Consider the following 27956-nt stretch of genomic DNA (forward strand, 5'->3'; position numbering starts at 1 on the left):
TAATTTCTAGCTTCATCCCACTGTGGTTAAAGAAGATACTTTTTATGATATCCGTCTTTTTAAATTTATTGAGACTTAATTTGTGGCCTAACATATGCTCTATCCTGGAAAACATCCCATAAGCACTTTAGAAAAATATGCATGCTGTTTTTGTTGGGTAATGTTTTCTATATGTCTGTTAGATCTAGTTGGTTTATCATGTGTTTAAGTCCCCTATTTCCTTACTTATATGCTGTCTGGTTGTTCTATTATTAAGAAGTGGGTATATATATACCATGGAATACCATGCAGTCATAAAAAAGAATGAATTCACGTCCTTTGCAGGGACATGGATGAAGCTGGAAGCCATCATTCTCAGCAAACTAACACAGGCACAGAAAACCAAACACCACATGTTTTCACTTAAAAGTGGGAATTGAACAATGAGAACACATGGACACAGGGAGGGGAACATCACACACCAGGGCCTGTTAGGGGGTGGGGGGACAAGGAGAGGAAGAGCATTAGGACAAATACCTAATGCCTGCGGGGCTTAAAACCTAGATGATGAGTTGATAGGTGAAGCAAACCACCGTGGCACATGTATACCTATGTAACAAGCCTGCACATTCTACACATGTATCCCAGAAATTAAAGTAAAATTAAATATGTAAATAAATAAGTGGATATTGCAGTCTCCAACCATTATTGTAGAACTATTTCTCCCTTCAATTCTGACAGTTTTTACTTTGCATATTTTAGTGGTCTGTCATTCAGTGTGTCATGCATATCTTGACATATCAAGCATATCCTTGCTGCATTGAACCTTTTATTAGTATTAATATATAGTGTACTTCTTTGTCTCTTGTAAACTTTTTTTATTTAAAGTTTATTTTGTGTGATACTAATATAACTATCCCTGCTCTCTTTTGGTTACTCTTTTCATGGGATATCTTTGTCTGTTCACTTTCAATCTAGTTGTGTCTTTGAATGTAAAGTGAGACTTTGTAGATAGCAAATCTACAAAGCTGATCATGTGTTTTTATGATCATGTGTTGGAGCATCTGTTTTTATCCATTCTGCCAATCTCTGTTTTTTTATTGGAGACTTCAATCCATTTATGTAGAATCTTCTAATTCCTCTCTCTCTCTCTCTCTCTCTCTCTCCCCTACATTGAATTTGCTGACTTTTGTGCTGCTGTTGAGATAAAATGCACTGCTGATGCATGGTATTGCTAATCCAAAACTACTTGGAGATTTTGTTTTTCTTATACAATTCAGCCAGTTCTAGCTAAAATGCAAAAATTGAAAATTTAACCCTAAACTCATTTGAAACTGAAGGTGAAAAAAAATATATGAAAAGAGTTTTGTAGGTTTTTTTAAAATCAAATTGCCATGGAAACTGCTTTTTTCATAACTTTGTTTCATAGCCTTCATTACATTACCCTCTGGGGCAAATGAAATTTAGCCATCTGAACAGGTTCCAGTTTTGTCAGGAATACAATTTGAATCCAGCCATCTTTGGTAAACCAGTGAGTTTATATTACTATCTCATGACAAAATTATAGAATGAAAGCTATAAGATATTTATGTGTGTGTATGTGTTTAGATGTGTTTATGTAGGTGTACATGTATTTTTCATGTTTTGTCTATATGGTATCAAATTGACTTATAAATAAACATGCATACATTAGGAAGTACAAATATTTTCCAAGTTCACATGACTTAAATCTTTAATAAGTAAGCTGGTTTTAGAATTATTAATAAAATATACATAGAAATGTCTTCAGAAATGTCAGCACACATTTTTGCCTGCATTTACTGATCAAAAAGTCTTATAGTTGTTTCTGCTAGATATTTTAAAGTGTCAGGGGGCTGGGTGCGGTGGCTCACGCCTGTAATCCCACCACTTTGGGAGGCCGAGGCGGGCGGATCATGAGGTCAGGAGATCGAGACCATCCTGGCTAACACGGTGAAACCCCGTCTCTACTAAAAATACAAAAAAATTAGCCGGGCGTGATGGTAGGCGCCTGTAGTCCCAGCTACGCGGGAGGCTGAGGCAGGAGAATGGCGTGAACCCAGGAGGCAGAGCTTGCAGTGAGCCGAGACCACACCACTGCACCCCAGTCAGGGCAACAGAGCAAGACTCCGTCTCAAAAAAAAAAAAAAAAGTGTCGGGGTTTGGTATGAAGGCTATAAAACTATAAATCAAGCCAAAAACAGAATGATCTTTGTGTGTTTTTTGATAAGTAAGGCTGATTTAATGTTGTTTTCACGAAAACAGACATATCTTATGAGTTAGAGGCAAAATACCCATATATGTAACTTTCAGGTTCTTATTTAAATGAACATTTGATATTTATAGGCTATAAAAGTTGTTAACAACAAAATAACTTGAAATACTTATCAGCTTTGTCTAATATCTCAGTTTGCATAAGTAATCTTGTTATACTGTTAAAAGTAAGTAAATTAGGCAAATGTAAATAAAAAATGCTTATAAATAAACCTTTTATGTAATTTGAAATCTTAAACTTATGATAAATTAAATAATAGAAACTCATTACATGTCATTTTCAATTAAGAAAATATTGTAAGAAAACGTATTTTTAAAAAATGATGAAATGGCTCTTTTCTATAAAATACTGATATGTGGCAGACAAGTCAAGATCTTGCTTACTAAGTTTACACCAAAATTTAAGGTTACTAAGAGTTAAAAGTTCTAACTAACATATAATTTTGTATATAAAGTATGCCAAAAAATAAGTTGTATTTTTGATAAGAAAAAATACAAGAAAGGCATGAAATGTGTTCTTATTGAGAAAAGAAAATTTTGTCTAATTCAGAGGTTATTTAAAGGTTATTTATGAAATAAGACAGAAAGAAACAAGTAATTGGAAGAGAAAGTGAAAGAAGTTATGGATATGGAAATGTACTTTTTTGTAAACAAACAAAAAGAGGTTAAAAAGAAAAGAGAATAATTTTGTATAAGAAAGAATCTTGTATAGTAAATTTTTTCCTACAGTGAAATGACTGGGTATTTAAGAAAAAGGAAGTATAAGAAAGAGCAAAAAGTCCCAGGATGTCTTAAGTAGTCTGTGTAAGTCACAATAAGATATTTGAAAAGAGATTTATTAAAGGAAGTTTGTATGTGATTAAGTTTGCTGTAACACAAATATTTATCTTTCTAAATATGGAGTTTTGATATTAAAAATACACTAATACAAAACTAAAAATTGGTCCCCTATGTTAGAATAAGATTTTATGAAAGTATTTATTTGTTATTAATAAAATTACAAGAGGTTTTATCTGTTTCTTTTTGAAATTTCTCAAATTTATGTCTCAGAAGTTCAAATTCTGCTCTATCTCACTAAATGTGATTTGCAGTTTATATGTCATTGCCTTCTGTTCTTTATTCCCTTAAAAGGTAAATCTTTTTGCTTACCTGGGATGATAACTCTCTTCTTCAATCTTTTTATTAACTCCCGTAACTATTTTCTTCCACTCTACCTCTGATGTTGTGGCTGGACACTAAAATGTTTATCTTGAAGGTCTAGAAAGCAGTGTTTTCCTCTAGAATAATTTGATTCTGTACTCTTGGCTTTTCTTCAATAGAGGGGAATTCTCATGCTGTTACTGACAGCCATGTGTTTCTGTGCTCAAGGTATGAGTTTTCCTGTTTACATTCCTTTATACACTCGTGTACACATATAATCGTGGACACACTGTTCTTACATCTGATTAAGGTCAACTACCCTTTTTATCAGGCTTGACTTCCAGGCTATCTAAATGGGCTTCCCATAAGGAGAATTAGACATACTTGTGTTGCTCCATTTTGCATTGCTATAAAGAAATACCTGAGACTGGGTAAATTATAAAGACATTTATTTTGGCTCACAGTTCTGCAGACTGTACAAGAAGAACAGTGCCAGCATCTGATTCTGGTGAGGGCCTCAGGAAGATTACAATTACATTTATGGTGGAAGGTGAATGAGGAGCAGGCATGTCACATGGCAAGAGAGGGAGCAAGAGAGAGGAGGAGATGCCAAGCTCCTTTAAACAACCAGCTCTTGCATAAACTACCAGAGCAAGAACTCACTCATTGCCATGGGGATGGCAATGAATCATTCATAAAGTATCTGCCTCTATGGCCCAAACACCTCCCACTAGGCCATCTCCAACACTGAAGGTAACATTTCAACATGAGATTTGGAGGGGACACACATCCAAACTAAATTAACACTATAGGAGGTTTTGTGGGGATTTTTGTTTATTTGTTTGTTTACCTTTATAGCAGCTGGTCTAAAAAGCAAAGATTTTATGTTTTATTAAAACAATTTCTGCATTATTCTTATTAGGTTTCATATTACTTAGGAAAACTGAAATTTAAAAGGGTTAAGGATTTTACATTCATAAAAATTTCTGTATTTCTTTCAAAGTATTTTGATTACCACTCTACGTATATGAATAACTTTTATTTTCCAGTGACCTATGGTTTTATTTTGATCTAGTTTTTTGAAACTTTTGACATCTTTGTCATGTTCCCCCAGGATGAAAATCGTAAATTAAGTCTTTTTGTATTAAATAATTAGACTTATTTGGTAGATTATTTGTAAAGTATTATCAAACGATAATTGATATTAGATCTTTCTGTTACAATTATGGGTACATTATTGACATAAATGTTCCAAAACTTATATAAATTTACAAAAAGCTAATTTGTTATCAGTCATAATTTTGATTACTATGTTAAATCTTAAGTTATATTTGTATGGGTATGTTATTAATGTGAATATTCTAAAGACGATATAACATTTATGAAAGCCTGATGTCTCTAACATGACACTGTCATAATGATTCTGGTTGTTATCTTAAAATGCTGCAAATAATAGAAATAACAAAATTTCCTTGTCTATTGGGAACTTTCATCAAATCTTAGCCATAGCTACACCGAATTTTGGTCATCCAGTGTTATTATTCTCAATTCTTCTCTACAAACATTTGCAATCAGCTCTAGTCAAAAATTGCTGCCATGTGTGGTGGCTAACACCTATAATCCCAGCACTTTGCGGGGCCAAGGTGGGAGGATCACTTGAACCCAGGAGTTTGAGACCAGCCTGGGCAATATACCAAGACCCTGACTCTACAAAAATAAAATAAAATAACATAAAATTAATTGGGTCTAGTGGCACAAACTTGTAGTCCCAGCTACTTGGGAGGCTGAGGTGGGAGGATTTGCTTGAGCCTAGGAATTCAAGGTTGCAATGAGCCATAATCACACTACTGCACACCAGCCTGGGTTGCAGAAGAAGATCCTGTCTCAAAAAAAAAACAAGAAAGAAAGAAAACTGCTTTTTTATGAAAAAGATTCTAATAAGTACGGGCACAAAAGGAGGAAAAAGCTAATACAATTAATGAAAGAATATACAAATGTATGTTCTAGTTTTTTTGAATATTTATCATGGTTTTTCTCCAATGTGTCACTCCTTTGATGATATTATGTGTAAAATTTGTAGTATTCTTGTAATAGTCTTCTTGAAGTGTTGTGATAGGTGAAGAAAACTGCAATGTCAGAAAAAAAAACTGAATCATACTAATTAGAAAAATAGATGAGTGAGGCAGAAAACTAACAAGGAAATGCTGACTTAAATTCAACACTTCACCAATTGGACCTAATAAAAATTGACAAAATGTTCCACACAACAACCACATAAGATACATTCTTTTCATTTGCACATGGCATATACTCTAAGATCAACCACATATTTGGCCATAAAGCAAGTCTCAATAACTTTTTTTAATGAAGAAACAACACCAAGCATATTTTTGGGCCACGAAGAATAAAAATAGAAGGCAATATCAAGAAGATACTTCAAAATCACACAATAAAATGGAAACTAAAGAACTTGTTTCTTAATAACTTTTGAGTTAACAAAATTAAAGCAGAAATCAAATAATTATTTAAAGTAAATGAAAACACAGACACAATTTACCAAAATCTCTGGAATGTAGAAAAAGCAACATTAAGAAGAAAGTTTATAGTGCTTAAATGGTTTGCCTACCTCAAAAAGCTAGAAAGATACCAAATTATCAATCTAACATCACACCTAAAGGACCTAAAAAAACAAGAACAAACTAATCCAAAGCTACCAGAATAAAATAAATAACAAAAATCACAGCAGAAATAAAATTGAGACCCAAAAAGCCATATAAAAGATTAATGAAATTGAAAGTTGGTTCTTTCAAAGAATACGTGAGATTGATAGAATGCTAGGTTAACTAACAAAGAAAGAAGATTCAAATAAATACAATCAGAACTGATACCCACGGTAATACAAAAGAGCCTCAGAGACTATTATGAACACCTCTGTGCACACAAACTAGAAATCTAGAGGAAATGAATAAATTCCTAGAAACACAAAACCTTCCAAGGAAGAATTAGGAAGAAATTGAGATCCTGAACAGACCAATAGCAAGTTTGAAAAATATAAACCAGTAATAAAAAACCTACTAACCAAGAAATGTCCTAGACCAATTAGTTCACAGCCAAATTCTGCCAGACGTGCAAAGAAGAGCTGGTGCCAATCCCACTGAAACATTCCCCAAAAAATTGAGGAGAAGGAACTCCTCCCTAACTCATTCTATAAAACCAGCATCATCCTGATACCAAAATCTGACACAAGCACAACAAAAAAAGGAAACTACAGGCCAATATTCCTGATGAACAGACACAAAAATCCTCAACAAAATACTAGCAAACTGAATCCAGTGACACATCAAAAAGTTAATTCACCATGATTGAATAGGCTTTATTCATGGGAGGCAAGGTTGGTTCAACATATGCAAATAAATAAATGTGATTCAACAAATAAACAAAATTTACAAAAAACACGAACACAAGTAAAAACTTCATGATCATCAATAGATGCAGAAAAAGTTTTAAATGAAACCCAACATCTCCTCATGATAAAAAAAACCCTCAACAAATTAGACATCAAAGGAGTATACCTCAAAATAATGAGTTATCTATAACAAATTCACAGCCAAGCTCATACTGAACTGGCAAAAGCTGGATTCATTCCCCTTAATAATCAGAACAAGACAAGGTTGCCCATTCTCACTATTCTGGCTCAACATAGTACTGGTAGTCATAGCATAGCAGTTATGCAAGAGAAAGAAAAAGAGGAAATTCAAATAGGGAAAGAATAAGTCAAATTATCTCTCTTCATAGCTGATATTACTCAATACCTAGAAAAACTTAAAAGACTACCAAAAATTCCAACAACTAATAAATAACTTCAGTAAAATTTCAGAATATATAATCAATGTACAAAAGTCAGTAGCGGTTGTATACACCAAAAACGTCCAAGCTGAGAGCCAAATCAAGAATGCTATCCCATTTATAATGACCACACAAAAAAAATACCTAGGAATATATCTAACCAAGGAGGTGAAAGAACTCCACAAGAATAACAAAAATTTCTGCTGAATAAAATCACAGATGACACAAACAAATGGAAAAACTTTCCATGTTCGTGGATGGGAAGAATGAGTATCATTAAAATGGCCATACCTCCAAAGCAATCTGTAGATTTAACACTATTCCTATTAAATTACCAATGTTGTTTTTCACAGAATTAGGAAAAAAACTACTCTAAAATCCATATGGAATGAAAAAATGAGCAGGAATCACCAAAGCAATCCTAAGCCAAAAAAAAGAAAAAAGAAACCAGAGACATCACACTATCCAACTTTAAGCTATATTAGAAGGCTACATAACCAAAACACTACAGTACTGGTACAAAAACAGATACATAGACCAGTGGGACAGAATAGAGAACCTAGAAATAAAGTCACACACCTACAACCAAGTGAATATCCATGAAGCTGACAAAAATAAGCAATAGGGAAAGAACTCTCTATTCAATAAATAGTGCTGGGATAACTGCCTATCCATAGGCAGAATGAAACTGGCTACTGTTCACTGCTCTGTGTCTTCTGTTCCTAGAAGCCCAGTCTCTATGGCCCTGTGACCAGCAGGTATTGGGAGATCCATAGCTAAGACACCAGAACCTGCTGCAAGCCTAGAAATGGAACTGTTGACATTCAGGGATGTAGCCATAGAATTCTCTCCAGAGGGGTGGCAATGCCTGGGCACTGCACAGCAGAATTTGTATTAGAATCTGATGTTAGAGAACCACAGAAACCTGGTCTCTCTGGCTTTGTGTTCTCATTTTACCCAAGATTATTGACCAGAGCAGGGCATAAAAGATTCATTCCAAAAAGTAGTACTAAGTAGATATGGAAAATATAGACATAAGAATTTACAATTAACGAAAGGCTGTAAGAGTGTGGATGAGGGTAAGATGCAGAAAGGAGGTTATAATGAACTTAGCCAATGATTTTCAACTACATAGAACAAAATATTTTTTCAAATGTCCCACGTTTATTTACATATGAAATGTGTTTCATACAGTTATGATGGATGGAGTGTACAACACCTGACAGCAGCAAGACCTCTCGAGGAACCGAACATTGACTACAGTATATCATGCAAGTATCTATATATATACACAAAAGAATTCCTTTTCTTAAAAAAAAAGTACAAAACATGTTCAGGGATAAATACAAGATATAAGATGCAAAAGAAAACACAAGACGAAACCGAAAAATATAACTCTCTCAGAGAACTATCAACAGAAGGGACAGAAGAGTACCTCTACTGCATTTTAGTAAAGCAGAACTACCAACATTAAATATACCTCTTGAAATGGCTGAACTAATCCCATGTGGCTCAGTGCTTAAGGTAACGGCCAATTGCGATACACAGCCGGCTGCATTGATAAGTCGGTGGTTGATGTCGTGCATCCCAACTCTAAGCACCAGAACGTTTGGCAGTAACACCCAGAAGAGGAAACGCCAACTCTTTTGAAAACAAAGGATTAAGTCAGCTGATTTTTTTTTCTATCAAGAGCCAGAGAAATACTTGATATTCTTAGTGGTGTTTCTGTAATAGTTAATAAATTACATGACAAAAACCTGACTATGTAGATCTATTGGTCTAACTACGTATTTGTAACTTTTATAGTAGTCCAGCCGTTTTGTTACTTTCCCTCCTTGAGCTCTTAAAGCCAGCCTTGCAGATCTGCCCAGAAAACCAGTCCCATTCTTTTTTTCTTTAGAATAACCTTCCCCATTCCTCAAAATGGAATTGAGGAAATCAGCATTCCTTATTAGATTCCTGGCTTCAGTTTTTATCCATGGCTGGGAAAGGAGCGACCTGCAAGCCTGCTTTAAACACCCTTCGTCGTGGCCTGAAGACAAAGGCGCGCCCACACTGGAGTGCAGTTGTCTCAAACGTGCACTCACTCCCTCGGGGCAGGCACATCCAGGAGGTGCTAAGACATTTAGAAGTTCCTAGTGTTTTTGAGACCCACAATTAGTTCCAATTTATGTAGTGAATTTTAAAAATTAAAAACACTAAAAAAGGCATTATTTTAGCCTGTAATTAGTTAAGCCATTCAAATTTGAAACATACAAAATGATTTATTTGAATTCAGGAACTGCCCCTGTTACTAAGAACTCTGTTTTAAAGAAACAGGACAAAAAGAAAAATTCTAACCCAAAACAACTCAAAACGTTTTCCACTGAATACTGATACAAACATGTAACAAAGAGTATAAAAAGTTATTCGTTTAAATATATACAAACTCTTTTAAACTCAAATTCTGTTTTAATACTTAATGAGGATATATATGACAAGATGAAGGAAGGCACGTTGAAAGAGAATATATAGCAACAGCCTAGACAGTACCGTTAACTTTATTATACTGCAAACTTAGTGTAACAAAAGTGTCTTTTTTATCCCAATGTGGACAGGGATTTTCCTCATGGAGCGTCTGTGGCTATTTCTCGTCTGAGCTCATCCTTTTGGATTTGATGAAGGCCATACCATGTGTCTGCATGTGAGTGTTTAAGGCAGCTTTAGTTTCAAAAGTTTTTGCGCACACTTTGCACTTTCTGTCTGACATGACGCCATTGGGAGATTCGTCCTCGTGGCTGGGTTTTTTCTCCTGTTGGTTATCTTCCCCAGCCCCATTTTGCTTGGACACTGGCTGAGGTTCCTTTAACTTGTGTACAACAAAGAGGTGCCTGGACAGAGAGACGTGAGACATGTAGCAGAGGCCACACTCCCGGCACTGGTAGGAAGAACCATCCTATTTGTGCTGAGGGATGTGTTCGTGGAACTGCAGCAGGTTTTCAGTGGTGAAGCCACACACGGCACACTTGTGAACCTTAAAAACATTGATTTTCAGCTTTTTCAGTGGTTGAGTGATTGCTCCTCTGGGAGACCTGAACTCCAGAACCGGTTCTTTCAACTTCCACTTGGGACTGCGGACCTTGGCGTCTACTTTTATTTCTGTTTCCTCCTCATTGGTGGCGTCTGTCATTTCTTTCAGGTCAAGGTCCTTGTTGCCATGCATCAGCTGGACATGCTTCTCCAGCATTAACCCTTTGGTAAAAGTACCTCTGGAGTCTGGGCAGTGTGAGCAGGCGTACACTTTCCTGATGACTTTGTGCTTGATCCGGTTGTGCCAGCACAGTCTGTGGGATGAGCTGAAAGGCTTGTCACGCTGGTGGCAGGGGTGTTTCTTCATTTGCTTCCCATGCTCCTTCCTCACGTGGAATATGTACACATCTCTCTGCATGAACAGGCGGTCACACTCCCAACACGTCCACCCAGGACTGGCCACTTTCTTGGTTTCCATTGATTTTTTTCAAAGGAGATGGAGATTTCTTTTCCAGTTTCTCTTTCCCACTCATGGATTTGCTGTCCTCTTTTTTCTGATATGCTGAATTATAAGTTGCAGGCTTAATGCTCAAAAGCAAGTTTACACCCAAGTTGGCCCTTCAATACTTTTCAATGTCCCATGCATAGACTTGATATGGTCCATCATAAGTTGCTTCTCTACGTATAAAAGAGAACAGTCTAGACACTTGAAAACAGATATCTTCTGGTTTTCAATATGTTAGTCAAAGTGGCGATACAGCAAGGTTTGCAGGGTGAACACAGCGTTGCACATGGAACACTTATATATTATTTTTGGTTCTCCTATCTTGATGCCAGGATGCTGTGTGTAGGTGTGGGAATGTGTGCTTGGGGCGGACTTAAACACCATTGGACAAATAGGACACTTGTAGAAGACTTCACAGTGAGAACCTTGAATGCGAGACTTCAGAGCAGCCACATCAGAGTACACAACATTGCAATGTACACGTCAAAAACCAACTTTCCTTGTGTAGTGTAGACAGTTCTTGGTGACATGGGTCTGGAAGTGCACCAACCTGCAGATGGCCCTGCACTCAGGGCAGGTGTAGGGAGATTTGTGCTGATGGATTCTCTGCACTGGTTAGGAAGCAGCATCTGGCAGATAGTACAAGTCTTTTGTCCACTCATATCTGCAGCCTGCTGGAAATGTGTAGCCAGGGATGTCTTGTCCTGGAAGATTTCATTACACTTCAAACATTTTAGATTATGTCTACACAGTTTGGAGGGGTCTTCATCTAAGGGCATGGCTGTGGTGCTGGGAGTGCTTGAAGGAGCCAGTTATGACAGACTGAATTTTTGTGACAGTGTGTATGCCAGTTCCCACAGGGCTCTGAAGAGTGGAAGATGAAGAAGAAGTATTGCTTGATGGAGAAACTATGATTTGACCTGCTGAGACTGGCTTTAAAATTGAGTAGGAACATTGCATTACCACCCCCTTCTCCTTATGCCCACGGGCTTGGGAAAGGAGGTTGCATTTGTTGTAAACAACGAGGTTCTTTGTACAATGGTTGCACGTTACTTCGACGCACATGCTCCATCTGTTGTAGTGCTGGGTCAGACTCTTCAAGTTCAAAGGAGTCCCTACGCTCCAAGCACTTGTACCCATGCATCAGTAATGTGATCCCTGCACTGGCAGGAGGACTGAGGTTTAGGATGTAAACAGGGACTGGATTGACACTGCTCAGCACCTTGTTGAAAGTTTCCACCACAGAATTCTGCAAGGACGACACCACCTGGACTCGAGACAACTTTTTGGGGGGTTGTGAGGCTGCTGCATTGATTAGTGCCCTCTTTATTTGTTGCTGAGTTTTGGTTAGCACTTGGTGGAGTTCAGAGTTGGCCTGGGCACCCTAAGCCAGAAGGTTAAGGTTGGCAAGGTGCACAGTCTTTGGCACAAGTTTGGCATTGGCCAGGCTGGATGCTGGCATCATGACAGCTTGCTCCTGTATAGCATTGGCAGCTTTAATGATGGTGCCACTGGCACTCTGGACAGAGGCAGCAGGTATGACCGTGGCTTTCACCATGGTGTTGTTAGCAAGCTTCAAATTAATGACTTGGGATCCTGCTGTCTTCACAGCAGACACTGGGAGGAAAGCAGTAGCCACAGGCTTGATTGTGACCTGTTTAGGGGTGGGCTCTGCAGGGAAAACTGCATTGGTCACCACTGCAGACTGGAGAGGCACCCTGGGGGAGAGAAAAGGGCAGCGGCTGATGCTGGAGATGACAGAAGGGATGTCACAGAGGCCATCACAGACACCGTCTGCTTGGAAGGTTTCTTCCCAGAGTAAGATCCACTTCTGGCAATACCCTGGTCTCTGTTCTCTTGATTTCCCCAGAAGATGCCTTAATGGTTTTTAAGCGGACTTTGGGGATTGCTGGTGTGGATCCTGCAGGAGAGGACGGGGTTCCCTTGCTGCTGTTGTCACTTGAGATGTTTCTGGGACTGTCTGGTTGCTTTAGGGATGGTTTTTTTGTCCCATCGATGAGACTCTGGGATTCAGGAGACTTGGTGGCGGCTCTCGGACTGTCGTTTACTTCTTTTGGTGACGGGGAGGATTCCCTCGAATTGGCCACTTGTTCTTTGGAGGAGTCTGAAGCCATCTTTTTAGTTCTGAGAGCTGCAATGGCAGCAATGCAGGACGAGAAGTTGGAGGACAACTTTGTCTTGATGGTGCAATGCCGAGGAGGCCAAGAATTTCATACACAGTCAAACAAACTTCATAAGCAAAGGAGAAGATACTTTTCAGACAAGCAAATGTTAAGGGAATTTATTACCACCAGACCTGCCTTAAAAGAGGTCTCTAAGGGAGTGTTAAATATAGAAACAAGCCAGGCGCAGTAGCTCACGCCTGTAATCTGAGCACTTCGGGAGGCTGAGGCAGGCGGATCACTTGAGCCCAGGAGTTCAAAACCAGACTGGTCAACATGGTGAAACCCTGTCTCTACAAAAAATATAAAAATTAGCTAGGAATGGTGTTATGCACCTGTGGTCCCATCCACTCAGGAGACTAAGGCAGGAGGATGACTTGAGCCCAGGAAGCAGAGGTTGCAATGAGCCCAGATCATACCACTGCACTCTGCCTGGGCAGCAGAGTGAGATCCTGTCTCAAAATAAAATAAAATAAATATGAGAACAAAAGACCATTACCAACCACCACAAAAACACACTTAAGTACATAGACCATTAACACTATAAAGCAACTACAAAATCAAATCTAGTCTGCATAACCAGCTGAAAAAAATATAAGGACAGGATCAATTCTGTACATAGAATTTTTAACTTTGAACATAAATGGGCTAAATGCCCCAATTGAAATGCACAGAGTGGCACGTTGAATAAAGAAGCAAGACCCACTTGGGTGCAGTGGCTCATGTCTGTAATCCCAGCACTTTGGGAGACCAAGGTGGGCAGATCGCTTAAGCCCAGGTGTTCGAGACCAGCCTGGGCAACATGGGAAAACCTCATCTCTATAAAAAATGTAAAATTAGTCAGGCATGGTGGCATGCGCTTGTAGTCCCAGCTACTCCAGAAGTTGAAGTGTAAAGATCACCTGAACTCAAGAGGTTGAGGCTGCAGGAAGCCATAATTGTGCCACTGCATTCCAGCATGGGTGAAAGAGACAGATCGGTCTCAAAAAATTAAAACAAACAAACAAACAAGACCCAACTGTATGCCATCTTCAAGAGACCCATCTCACACATGCAATGACACTGATAGGCTCAAAGTAATAGGATGGAGGAAAACTTACCAAGCAAACAGAAAACAAAAACAAAACAAACAAAAAAATAGCAGGGGCTGCTATTCTAATTTCAAACAAAACAGACTTTAAGTCAACAACAATCAAAAAACTACAAAGAAGGGCATTACATAATGGTAAAGTGTTCAATTCAACAAGAAGACTTAACTCTTATAAATATATATGCATCCAACACAAGAATTATGTGTGTACCCAGGGAGCACCAGGGAGCATCCAGATTCATAAAAACAAATTCTTAGAGACCTGTGAGGAGACTTAAATTCCCACACAATCATAGTGGGAGACTTCAACACTCCACTGACAGTATTAGACAGATCATCGAGGCAGAAAACTAAAAAATGTATGTGGGACCTGAACTCAACACTTGACCAAATGGAACTAACAGACATCTACAGAATTCTCCACCCCAAAACAACAGAATATATATTCTTCTCATCACCACATGGTGCATACTCTAAAACCGACCACACAATCAGACAAAAAACAATTCTCAACAAATTTTAAAAAATTGAAATCATACCAATTACGCTGTCAAACCACAGCACAATAAAAATAGAAGGGAATACAAAGAAGATTGCTCAAAACCATAAAATTACATGGAAATTGAACAACCTGCTCTTGAATGACTGCTAGGTAAATAATGAAATTAAGGCAGAAATAAGCTTCAAAACCAAAGAAAAAAAAGATAAGACATAGCAGAATCTCTGTGACACAGCTAAAGCAGTGTTAAGGGGAAAGTTTATAGCATTAAAAGCTCACATCAAAAAGTTAGAAAGATCTCCAATTAACAACATAGCATCCCACCTAGAAGAAGAACTAGAAAAACAAGATCAAACCAACCATAAAACTAGAAGAAGGCAAGAAATAACCAAAATCAGAGCTGAACTGAAATAAAGTGAGGCATGAAAAAACATACAGAAGATCAATAAACCAGAAGTTTTTTAAAGACTAAATAAGATAGATAGAACGCTAACTAGACAAACAGCAGAAGAAAGAGAGAATATCCAAATAAACACAATCAAAATTGACAAAGGAGACATTATCAATGACCCTACAGAAATACAAAAGACTCTGAGACCATTATGAACACCTCTAGGCACACAAACTGGAAAACCTACAAAATGTGGGAAAATTCCTGAAAACACAACTGCCCAAAATTGAACCAGGAAGAAACTGAAACCCTGAACAGGCTAATAATGAGTTCTGAAATTGAATCAATAATAAAATAATTTCCATCTAATTTTATGATTTTGAGCAAGAAAAAGCCCAGGATCAGATGAATTCACAGCCAAATTCTACCAGACGTATAAAGAAGAGCTGCTACTATCCCTACTTGAAACTATTCCAAACAATTGAGGAGCAGAGACTCCTCACTAACTCATTCTATGAGGCAAGCATCATTCTGATACCAAAGCCTGGCAGAGACACAACAAAGAAAAAACTACAGGCCAATATCGTTGATGAACACAGATGCAAAAATCCTTAACAAAATACCAGCAAACTGAATCTACCAGCACATCAAAAAGCTAATCCACCATAATCAAGCAGGGTTTATCCCTGGGATAAACAAGCAAGGTTGGTTCAACATATGGAAGTCAATAAATGTGACTTATCACATAAACAGAACTAAAAACAAAAACCACATGATCATCTCAATAGATACAGAAAAGACTTTTGATAAAATTCAACATCCCTTTATGTTAAAAACCCTTAATAAACTAGGTATTGAAGGAACATACCTCAAAATAATAAGAGCCATTTATGACAAACCCACAGCCAACATCACACTGAACAGGCAGAAGCTGGGCTCATTCCACTTGAGAACTGGAACAAGACAAGGATACCCACTGCCATCACTCCTATTCAACACAGTACTATAAATCCTAGCCAGAGCAATCAGGCAAGAGAAAGAAGTTAAAGCATCCAAATAGGAAGACAGGAAGTCAAACTATCTCTGTTTGCAGATAACATGATTTTATACCTAGAAAACCCCATAGTCTCTGCCTAAAAGCTCCTAGGTCTAATAAACAACTTCAGCAAAGTTTCAGGATACAAAATCAAGGTACATAAATCAGCAGTATTTCTATACACCAACAATATCCAAGCTGAGTGCCAAATCAAGAATGCAATTTAATTCACAGTAGACACATACACACACAAAAATACCAAGGAATAAAGGGAACCAGGGAGGTGAAAGATCTCTACAACGAGAAAACAATAATTACAAAGCACTGCTGAAAGAAATCAGAGCTGACCCAAACAAATGGAAAAACATTCCATGCTCAAGGATAGGAAGAATCAATATTGTTAAAATTGCCGTATACTATCAAAAGCAATCTCCAGATTCAATGTTATTCCTATCAAACTACCAATGTCATTTTTCACAGAATTAGAAAAAAAACCTATTCTAAAATTTATGAAGAACTCAAAAAGAGCACAAATCACCAAAGCAATCCTAAGCAAAAAGAACAAAGCGAGAGGCATCACACTACCTCACTTCAAACTATACTATAAGGCTACAGTAACCAAAACAGCATGGTGTTTGTACAAAAACAGACACATAGACCATTAGAACAGGATAAAGAACCCAGAAATAAAGCCACACATCTACAGCTAACTGATCTTTGGCAAAGGTGACAAAAATAAGCAAGAGGAAAAGGACTTCCTATTCAATAAATGATTCTAGGATAACTGGCTATCTAGATGCCAGAATGAAACTGGACCCCTACTTATCACCATATACAAAAAGTAACTCAAGAGGGATTAAAGACTTAAATGTAAGACATTGAACTATAAAAACTCCCAGCACTTTGGGGGACCAAGGCAGGTGGATCGCCTGAGCTCAGGAGTTCAAGACCAGCCTGGGCAACATGGTGAAACTCCGTGTTTACCAAAAAAAATACGAAGAATTAGCTGGGCGTGGTGGCACATGTGCCTGTGGTCCCAGCTATTCAGAAGGCTGAGGTGGGAAGATTGTTTGAGCCTGGGAGGTGGAGATTGCAGTGAGTCAAAATCTCACCACTGCACTCCAGCCTAAGGGACCGAATGAGACCCCACTCAAAAAAGAAAAAAAATTCTGGAACTAGAGAGTGTTAAGAATGTCCTCAATGTCAGTGAATGATACACTTTAAAGTGCTTAATCTTACGTAAATTTTTCCTCAATTTAGAAACTTTTTCAAATTCTTGAAAAAAAAACTATGCAACATTTAAATATATACATAAACATAAATATATACTATAAACATTTATAGCATACATATGTAATCTCTCTGCCATTTTGGGCTACCTTACAAATAAGGCAGAAGCAAACACATAAAAATTAAATATACATATATATATACATATACACACACACATAAATATGCACATTTATAAATTTAGAAATAGAGAACATAGGTGACTATTCAAGGAAATATATATTTATGAGCATATAAATATATAGGTAACATACATAAATATATTTAATATAGAAATTTACACATATGTATGTAGCACTCTGCCACTCTGGCATACTTCGCTCATACAGGGTAGAAGCAAACATATATACTCACATACATGTGTATGCACACACATAGGTGTGTTTTTATATATGTACATACAACTACTTATATTTATTAATATATATAGAAATACATAAAAAGAGTAAATATATACATAAGGGTATTGTTAAATTGAATTATCTTTGTCCTAAAGTGGCCTCCATACATTTTTAAGTTCGGCCTAATGAGTTCTCTATACATAGCTAGTTGTAACCTAACTTAATGTGTAAAAATAACTGTAACTTAACCCAAGACTATAGTCTTATAACATGTAACTATGTCTTAGCCAATGAAAACAGCTGAGCCTTCAGCCAATCAGAGGCTGAAAGCTGCCAAAACACGACTATATGAGGTAAATACCAACAGCAGCCAAATCAGGCTGTTTCTGTGCAGTTCTTTTTCTCTAGCTGTAAATATAACCTGCACATATGGTGGCATGGAGTGTTCTGAGCCATTTTTGGTGCAAACTGCTGCCTGATTCCTAAACGGTTTCTTTTCTCAAATAAACTCTGCTAAATTTAGCGTATGTAAAGGTTTTTTTTAACAGATTAGTGTAGGAAATGCAATCTGAAGTAGAACTTCCATCAAACCCCAGAAGCATGGAGTGCCCAAGCACAGCGACCCACCAGGTCCATTGTGCACACAGATCTCTCACAGCAGCAGGGGTCCTGGGCAAGTTCTCTCTCAAATTTTGAAGCTCCAAGGATTTGTGTTTTGAGCTATGCATTTGTTTACCTTTGTAAGGGTTTTTATTTTTATTTTTTATCCAGACTGGGTTTTGAAGTTGATTCTGAGATAATAAATAAAAGCTAAGTTTTATTTATTTATTTTATTTAATTCATTTAGTTTAAAGTAAATTTGTTGTAATTTTGTCTTTTGAGAGTTCTGGCAAGCTGGATGGGATCCACCTCCCAAGACCCCTTGAGGAATTCAGGAAAGACACTGCTGGCCCCTTTGCTCTCCTTCTGAGGTTGTACATTCCTCTTAGGCCAGACTCTGCTGTTTTTGCATTGAACCTTGATCCTTTTGGGTTTCGAATCCAGGGTTTTGTGCTATGAGAGGGCAAATAACCTTGGGGTGGGTGCCAGTGGCCAGTTTGTGCTGTGAGATGACATATGGCCTTTTGAGGTTTGGGTAGCTGATGAGTCATTGGTAAAAACTTGACTGAGTCCAGCATCAAATTGGATTTGATTGGTGAACTGTATTGGATCGACGTAAGAGGTCACTCAGTCTGATGATCAGATGGAAACTGGACTGGGTTCAGTAGGTAGATAAGTTTGGCCTCCCTAAAGATAACCTAGAATTACAGTGGTGACAGTGGGGAAACACTTACGAAGGTAAACAGGTGCATGTCTTCCCAGTTACAACAACTGCAGGGATTGGGAGTACTTCTACTTGTGCATGCAAACTAAAGACCCCTGTGCCCTAAGATGTCTGCCTTTTTTGCAAATAGCCAGGCCACTGGAAAAAGAATTGTCCACTTTTACAGCAGCCATCTCACGGGTCATCCCTTTGGCCTGGACTCTTTCCCCCCTAAGGGAAGCCCCCAAAGGCATCGCTCTTGGGACAACTATGAACTAATCTAATTAGCCCTCCCTGTTTTTTCTCTCTCTCTCTCTTTGATCCTGCTTCTCCCATGGGAACCCCTCAGTTGACTGAAAGCACTCTTTTCAAACCCTTGCTGCCACTTCTTTCTTATTGTCATGAACTTTGCTATGTCCCCAAAGTCTTACTAAGGGAAAATAAGCCTTTCTGACTTAATTTCCTGGTTGAGAAGAGAAGGGTGGCCAGTAGCCAGGCTAGTGATAGAATTAATTAAATATGCTACCGAATTGATTAATTCCTACAGTGTTAAAAGAGAAGCACTAACAATGCCAGTGACCATGTAACATGGATTTAAGCTACAAGTCATAGAACTGTGATGAGAAGCCTCAGCGCTGTAAAACAGAGGGTGGAGGAAAGCTTTTCCTCTCTCAAATGAGCTTTGCCAGGTATACTTCTTGAAGAATAGGAAGTTGAAGTGAAGTTGAATGAAAGAAGACTATTAAATGTTCAGTTCTTCTTTTTTTATTCTGATTCCCTGTGTATCCAGGGGCCTCTTATTTGGCTGCATGTATGAGTTTGGCTGTAATGAAAGTATTGGCCGTATGTGACCATAAACAGGCATTCCTATTTCTGTCACAGTTATATTTGTCATTCTGTATTAATACATCTATATCCTGATTTCTATTGAAGCATGGTTATTTTGTTTGCTTCTAAGCAATGTAGCTACCCTATTGATGATGATAAAAATAAATTTCTGAACCTATAAGACTGAGGATTGGGCCTAGGTTTTGGTAAATTGGCAAGATAATGGATGCTACCCTGTCAAGAGCCCTCTGAAGAGAAAAGTCTGCCAACCTTCACCAGGTAGAAACTCCTGGCAGTGCCACATTTTCCAGTTTGATGCCCTGTGATACCCTGAAAAGACAGATGTTTGACTCTTTTCAAATAATATTTTAACATATTTTAAGATGCAAAGGCATTGTGTCAGACTTTTTTCTTAAGAATATATTTCATTACCACTCAGAAGTTAGCTTCCAAAAGAAATGTGTGTGCAAAGGTTTATGATGGTGGTGTAGAGAAGTTTTTAAAATAAATGTGCATCTTTTATGGTAATAAAAGCACATTATGCAGAATTTTTTAGGTCCAGTTCACAGATTCCTTGTGCCTGGGGAAAACTTTATTAGAAAATTAGATAATTTCTAATTTGATTAGGGGAAGTCTAATGGAAAAACTTTTTAACTGAGCGGTCCAATTCGAAACATGAATATCTGTGCTGGAAGCTTCTATTGAACTTTACTTGAGTCACATCTAAGACCCTCTGCCTGTCAGTCCACCATTACCCTAACAGTGGTAGAAATTCTTTGTATGACACCTAGATCTTTTTTTGTTGCACTTTTAAGCTGTGTAGGAAACACACTGCCCACATGTTCATACAACACAGAGTGATTATCCACTTAGTTCCTAAACAGTTGTATTTGGTTATGGGGTTTGATCCCACTTGTCCAGGGTTTAGGTCAGCTACTGAAGATTAGGATATCTGGGTACCTCTTACTGGAGAATCCATTCCTGTTTTCATTTCATTCCTGGGGGCAATAGTCAATCTGGTGTGGCCCTCTATTATAAAATGTTTCCCAGATTGTGTTTATCTGAAATACAAATCCAAGAAGAAGCATGGTGTTAATTGCCGTGTAAAAAAGATTCCAGAGTCAAGAGCTTGAGAAGTTCTATTCCTTCCTTCATAGGTTCAGTTGTTTAACCCAGCACTTTTCAAACATACTTTACTCCTAGAACCTGTTTTTCCTCAGATGTATTTAAGAAAAAAGCGTTTTGTAGAACGCATTTGGACAAACGATACTTTATATCATTGCTTTGTTTTTTAAATTTTAGTTTGACTCAATTTTACAGTTTCAGGATTTTGTTTCTGTTTCAGGTTTTAAGCTTTTCTTTTATAAATAGTTACTTTCCTAGTCTGAAATCTATACATTGTTTCAGTAATGAATTCATTATGTAAATTTACTAATCAGTCATCTAAAGGGAATAAACGTTAAATTGTTTTTTTAAATTTTGACTTGTGTCACATATGAGAATATAAAGTATATCTGTACAATAAAGGAAAATGAAACATCAAAGTATCTACCTCAGGTTAAGAAGCAGAACTTGGCCGGGCATGGTGGCTCACACCTGTAATCCCAGCACTTTGGGAGGCAGAAGTGGGAAGATCACTTGAAGCCAGGAGTTGGAGACCAGCTTGTTCAATAAAGGAAGACCTCATCTCTAACAACAACCACAACAGCAAAAAATTAGCCAGGCACGGTGGCACATGCTTATAGTCCCAGCTACTGGTGCAGCCTCGAACTCCTGGTCTCAAGCCATCTTCCCACCTCAGCCTCATGTTCTAGTGAACTTTGTTATGCAGTGTCTCCTATTCTACATGTGCAGGAGTATTTTTACAGTATGTACCTGGAGTGGAATTGCTTGGTCATTGGGCATGTGTGTGTTCAGCTCTATTGAGTGGCATCAAACTGTTCTCCAAAGCAGTTGTACCAATCTACACCCTCACCAGCAGTGAATAGTCTTCCCATTGTTCTTCCTCAATGAAACTAGATATTCACAGCCTTTTAGGTTTTTCCTAGAGTATGAAGTGGTATCTCTTTGGGGTTTTAATGTTTATTTCCCTGATTAGAATTGTAGTCGAGCATCTTTTATTATGTTTATGGGCCATTTATGTTTTCTCTTCTGTGAAATTCCTATTCGGGTTTTTTGCTCATTTTAAATGTTGTTGTTTGTGTTTTTCTTATATAGGAATTCTTCATGCATTCAAGATGCACGTATGTTGTTCAGAATAGTACCTGAGACATAGAAACAACTTTGTAAGAGTAGCTATCATTATATTACCATTGTATTTAATCCTTTGTTTTTATGTGTTACAATTATCTTCTGCTAGTTTGTGGCTTATTTTTCATTCTGTGATGCTAATTTTTTAACCTAGTATTCTATTATTTTAAAAATACACAATCTTGAGTAGTCTATATGTTCATAACCATGACATATTCATGTTGCATATGTTCTGTGTCATAACCCAGAACTTTCTTTTTTTTTTTTTTTTTTTTTTGAGATGGAGTTTTGCTTTTGTCACCCAGGCTGCAGTGCAATGGCGTGATCTTGGCTCACTGCAACCTTTGCCTCCTGGGTTCAAGTGATTCTCCTGCCTCAGCCTCCCGAGTAGCTGGGATTACAGGCACCTGCCACCATGCCCAGCTAATTTTTGTATTTTTAGTAATGACGTTGTTTCGCCATGTTGGCCAGGCTGGTCTCGAAATCCTGACCTCAGGTTATCCACCCACCTTGGCCTCCCAAAGTGTTGAGATTACAGGCATGAGCAGCTGCACCCAGCCAACTTTCAGTCTTAAGTACCATTTTTTGCTGCTGTTTCTTTTTTTGAACCCCAGGAAAAAATTAACTCATTTAATCCCCTATTCATACTGCTACAATTTTATTTTCAGTGTTGTCGCCTGGTTGTAGATGCATTTGTCTCTCCAAATGCGCTGTGATTATTTCGAAGACAAAACATTTTTGGCATTGTGAGATATATATGTATATATGTATGTATATATGTATATAATATATATTGTATAAATATTTATTTATATTTTATATATCATATAAAAATTATATATATATATAAATGCCACTTATCCCTAATATAGGGACTCAATTAGTTTCTGCTAGTGTGGAGACAAGTCATATCATGGCTAGGGGCCACGATGGTAGGAGCAGTCAGAGGATTTCTTGCATTGTGATGAGTGCATATAAGTTAAATGAGCCACTTATCAGTAGATTTGATAGCAGGATAACAGTTATATCACTGATACCTAGGCAGTACATGACACTCGGTAAAGAATAGATTAATCCTCATGCTCTTCATCTTCCTCCTAATCTCTTTACCTGTGCTGCCCTCCAGCTTTCAAAGTGCTCTGAGTCATCACTTACACAGTGTTCCTTAGCTGCCCCTTCAGTGGGCCAGTGTCTCTGTGCCCCAGTGTTCCTGAGAGTTAGAACACAGAAAACAGAGCAGGCTCTTGCCCACATCACAGAACATCTTTGTCTCCCTGTGGATCCCACACATTTGTTCATTAGAGCTCAGGAATTGCCAGAGACTGGCTTTTCTGGCAATGGACACTAGATTCTTCAGAGGAATATTGGTTGAAATCTTCCTGCTGTGACAGTTCCCTGCATGCAGGGCAGGAATGTGTGCTTCTTCCCAGCAAAGGCAGAGGCAGGGCCTACAGAAACTGTGCCCGCAGCCTATAGTGATGGGGTCTATGAGGTAATTCAGGCAGATGAGGCAGGTGAGTTCTTTCTGGAAGGCTTGTGGGAAGTCTAAGTCCATTTTTCTGAGGGAAGAAAACCAGAAGAATTTATTCTTATGCCATAGAGAGACAAAGATCTACACAAAGTTTGAATCAGGTTTTGAGTAGGATCCGCTCACAGGTTTAAATCTATAGCAGGATACGATTTTATTTTGCACATAACAAAAATGAAAAACTGAGGCACAGAATTCAAGCTTTGCAGAAAAATGTGTTGGTTCCCTAACCAACACACACACACAGACACACACCTACTTTCCCAAATTCTTTCCTCCTGTATGAAAAAAACTTAAGGCTGGGCTCAGTGGCTCATGCCTGTAATCCAGCACTTTGGGAGGCTGAGGCAGCAGGATTGCTTGATCCAAGGAGTCCAAGACCAGCCTGGGCAACATGATGAGACCCTGTCTCTACAAAAAGAAAAGGAGGAAAAAATTAGCTGAGCATGCCAATAGTCCCAGCTACTAGGGAGGCTGAGGTGAGAGGATTGCTTGAGCCCAGGAGGTCAAGGCGTCAATGAGCCATAATCCAGCCACTACACTCTAGCCTGAATGACAGAGCAAGACTCTGTCTCAAAAATGAACAAAGAAAGAAAAGAAAGAGAGAGAGAGAGAGGGAGGGAAGGAGGAAGGAAGGAAGGAAGGAAGGAAGGAAGGAAGGAAGGAAGGAAGGAAGAAAAGGAAGGAAGGAAGTTTACAGAGTTTTTTGAGGTGTTAGTGTTCCCTAAATTGTATGGTCTTCAGAGGTTTACCCTCCTATAGCTTCAAGGTGTGAGTCCTGACTGGTAGGAAAATCAATCACACTGTTACTTGCCAGTGATTCATTTAGGGAAGACAGCTAACTAAGCTCTTCCACTTTGATTATTTCATTTAATTGTAACAACCATCTTATCATGACTTCTTCAAAATTACCCTGCCAGTAAGTGTTGGAGGACTCCCCAGAAGCAGAAACCACCATGCTTCCTGTATAGCCTACGGAACCATGAGCCAACTAAAGGTGTTTCTCAGGTATTTCTTTATATCTTTGGCCAAAATTAAAGAGTTAGGCTTTACTCTCCAAGATACTGCAACAGATAAAAACAAGCCACCACTGTTTTCTAATGTTGTTTTCTTATTAATTCAATCAACAAGTATTTTCTGGTAAGTTTAGTGTTCCAGAGACTGTTAACCTGGTGATGCACCGGTTAATGAAACATCCTTAAGAGAAATAAAAGTTTAAAAATAAACCAGATGATAAAATGCAGTAGTGTACACAATGCCACTTATCCGCATGTCTTCTGTTTGTCACCCATGATCCAGAAAATGTCTTTAGTATAAGCCATTGATAAAGATGCCTGAAAAATTTATGTATAGAAGACATAGTCACAAAATTATTTTTTTCCTTTGATATCCCTTGTTACCTCAAACAGAATTTACCACTCCAATTCGATTTCTGAGTAAATGGGAGTTAATAGAATACTCCTAATCCATTTATAGGATCTACACTAAGTAAAAAAATTAAAGACATCTGAAAACTATTTTGTGAGTCCTTATAATCCATATCAACAATTATGGAATATATTAAGTAATAGACCAAAAATTAATCATCATATTAACCAGAAACACATAGCAAGACAAGATAACTAAATATTTTCGTTTGGAAATTGGGAAATTTAGTCAATTTTAAAACTCAGCAAATGAGATCATTTCACAGAAGCAACCTAGGTTTGCTGGTAAATTAAAATTATGACATTTTGTTTTGGTTTGGGAGGGTAGCTCCTCTTCTGTAAATTGTGTACTCACATAAGAAATATATCTATGTTCTCACGGACACTTGCTGTAGAGGTAATAATATGAAGTTAGCTCAGGGATCAGGGCCTCACAGTGCAGTGCTGGTAGCTTTTTTTTTTTTTTTTTTTTTTTTTTTTTGCCCTGCACCTTGAGTAAAAGTTTCCTGAGGCCTCCCCGGAAGCAGAAACCACCATGCTTCCTGTATAGCCTATGGAACCGTGAGCCAACTAAAGGTATTTCTCATGTATTTCTTTATAGCAATGCAAGAACATACTAATACAGCTAAGCAGAGGCCATCAGGACCAGCAACAGTCTGAGCTGGATGAGAGACAAAGCTAAACTTTGAGCAGCAGCAGGAGCTGCCAGGGAGACAGAAAGGAAGGACGGACTCCTAAATTCCAGGATGTCTCCTTTAAGTCTGTAAGAAGCTCAGCCACCGTCTCCTTACCTGACTCCTCTGGGAAAGAGTTTCCCTAGGTTAAGCCATACAGGGATAGGGTAGGAGATGCCATTTGGATCTAGGAGCAGAGGGCAGAGACTCAGCAGGAAGAGTGTCTCTTTGAGAAGGAGACACAGTGGAGCAGGTGTGTAGGTTCACAGGGCCAGCTATGGGTAGAGTCGGGTGTACATTTTTAGAAGCCACAATTCCCAAAAATCTCCTGACTATAACATCAGTGCACAGAGCCAGTCAAATGGAGGAGGAGTGGGTCCAGGCAATTCAGGAAGAAGGAAAGTAACAAATGAGTGGTTGCAGGAGGACACTTTTTCTGTCGAGGTCACTAAACAAAACATTGTCTCCTCCCCTTAACTTCGGAAACAAGCAATGGAGGGTAAAAGTGTTGCCTGGGCCCTGGGGGCAAAGGCAGTAGATAACTTCTCTGTCGTGTTCTCCAGAAGGGCCCATTCCAGCCTCACAGGCCCAGAAGTCTGTTTGGTTCCCAAGTACTAGAGATGCTGCTATAAGGGACCCCCGAATTTCCTTCCTGAACCAGAGGCTGCCCAGCCTTTTCTTCCTGTTTTATTTTTTCCCAGGAAGAAACTTGCCTGTACAATTACAAGGTTCTACAGTTCTAAATTCCAATCTAGTCTTCCACATCATTTTGAAGGTATAATATTATTTGTCAAAGTGGGATGATAGAAGATATGTGTGGACTTAAAATTAAATTGTTGACAAGGAAAAAAACTAAAATAAGAAAATAAGAGAGAAAAAATATATGCATGTACAGTGGTTAGCTAGAAATATGCCTTTTAAATATTTGGCATGTGGTATGTGGGCCTCAATGTGTACTATTGCACTAGCTTCCCAAATATTAAAGGATTTCTTTTAAAAGAAAAACCTCTTGCTAAAAGGTTAACAGTTAAAATAACCAGAGTGGCACAGGTACCAGTCATTAAGTGAAACCTTTCATCTTCCCAGAATAGTACCTGTTCCCAAGCCAGCTTCTTTGAAAATCACTTTTCTCTCCTTTACTATTTAGTTTACAGATTGTATAGTAACAATACAGAAACCACAATAGTAGCAAAAAAATAAAGAATATTTTAAAATGAAAACTCACATCCTAACTCTAACAAAACATGAAAATTAAACCTGAATGCCTCCCATTCCTGATATATTTTTCACCTAAATATTCAGCTCTGGGATTGCATTGTTTTTGGATTGAGTGGAAATTATTGCCTGGTCTTGAAATCTTCCATAATGTGTGTGTGTGTGCATGTGTGCGTGTGTGCGTGTGTGTGTATGTATGTATGCGTGGTGAATATATTTCTTTTTGTTCAGAGCAAACATTTTTTCAATATGTATATTTATTTTAGGCAGATTATGCTAGTAATTTTCTACAAATGTGCTTTTTAAAAGATAAACTTTAATTAAAAAAAAATTATTCTTTCTCAGTGGCCCACAATTGTTAAAAATGCTACTAATGGAGCTGGGTATGGTGACACACACCTGTCATCCCAGCTACTTGGGAGACTGAGGCAGGGATATTGCTTAAAGTTGGGAATGTGAAACCAGCCTGGGCAACATAGTGAGATCCCAATCTCAAAAAATCAATCAATCATTAAAAAATAAAATAAAATAAAACACTACTAATAGCTTTTTAAAAAATAGTTCTTAACCAATTTTCCTAGCACCTTCCTTTCCTCAGTGAAGTATAGAAATATGTGGTCAGGCACTGTGGCTCACACCTATAATCCCAATAATTTGGGAAGCCAAGGCATGAGGATCAGTTGATTCCAGGAGTTCAAGACTAGCCAGGGTGACATAATGAGACTTGGTCTCTAACAAAAATTTTTTTTTCTTTAATTACCAGGGCATGATGGTGCATGCCTGTAGCCCAGCTACTTGGAAGGCTGAGGTAGGAGAATCACTTGAGCCCAGGAGGTCAAGGCTGCAGTGAGCCATGGTTGCACCACTGCACTCCATACCTGGGTGACAGAGTGAGACACAGTATCAAAAACAAACAACAACAAAAAGTATTTGTTTTAGAAAAAACATTTGGTGAGGTTTGGGCTTAAAAATATATTATTCTAAAATATTCATAAATATTCTCTAGTAATGATAAGATTAAAGTGACAAAGACAAACTTTTTTCCTGTGCAGTTCCATCTCTCACCTTCCCGTAATTTGTCTGTCCCATCCAGCTTCCAAAGGAAATGATTTACAAAATACTGTCTGCAT

At 38.0% G+C, this 27956-nt stretch overlaps 1 pseudogene; it reads right to left on the reverse strand.

The window, feature by feature from the left end:
- Nucleotides 1-9880: 9880 nt before the first annotated feature.
- On the reverse strand, nucleotides 9881-27956 carry LOC100968666 (zinc finger protein 532-like; annotated as a pseudogene).

Source organism: Pan paniscus, chromosome 23 (assembly GCF_029289425.2).
Source record: "Pan paniscus chromosome 23, NHGRI_mPanPan1-v2.0_pri, whole genome shotgun sequence".
Classification (NCBI taxonomy): domain Eukaryota; kingdom Metazoa; phylum Chordata; class Mammalia; order Primates; family Hominidae; genus Pan; species Pan paniscus.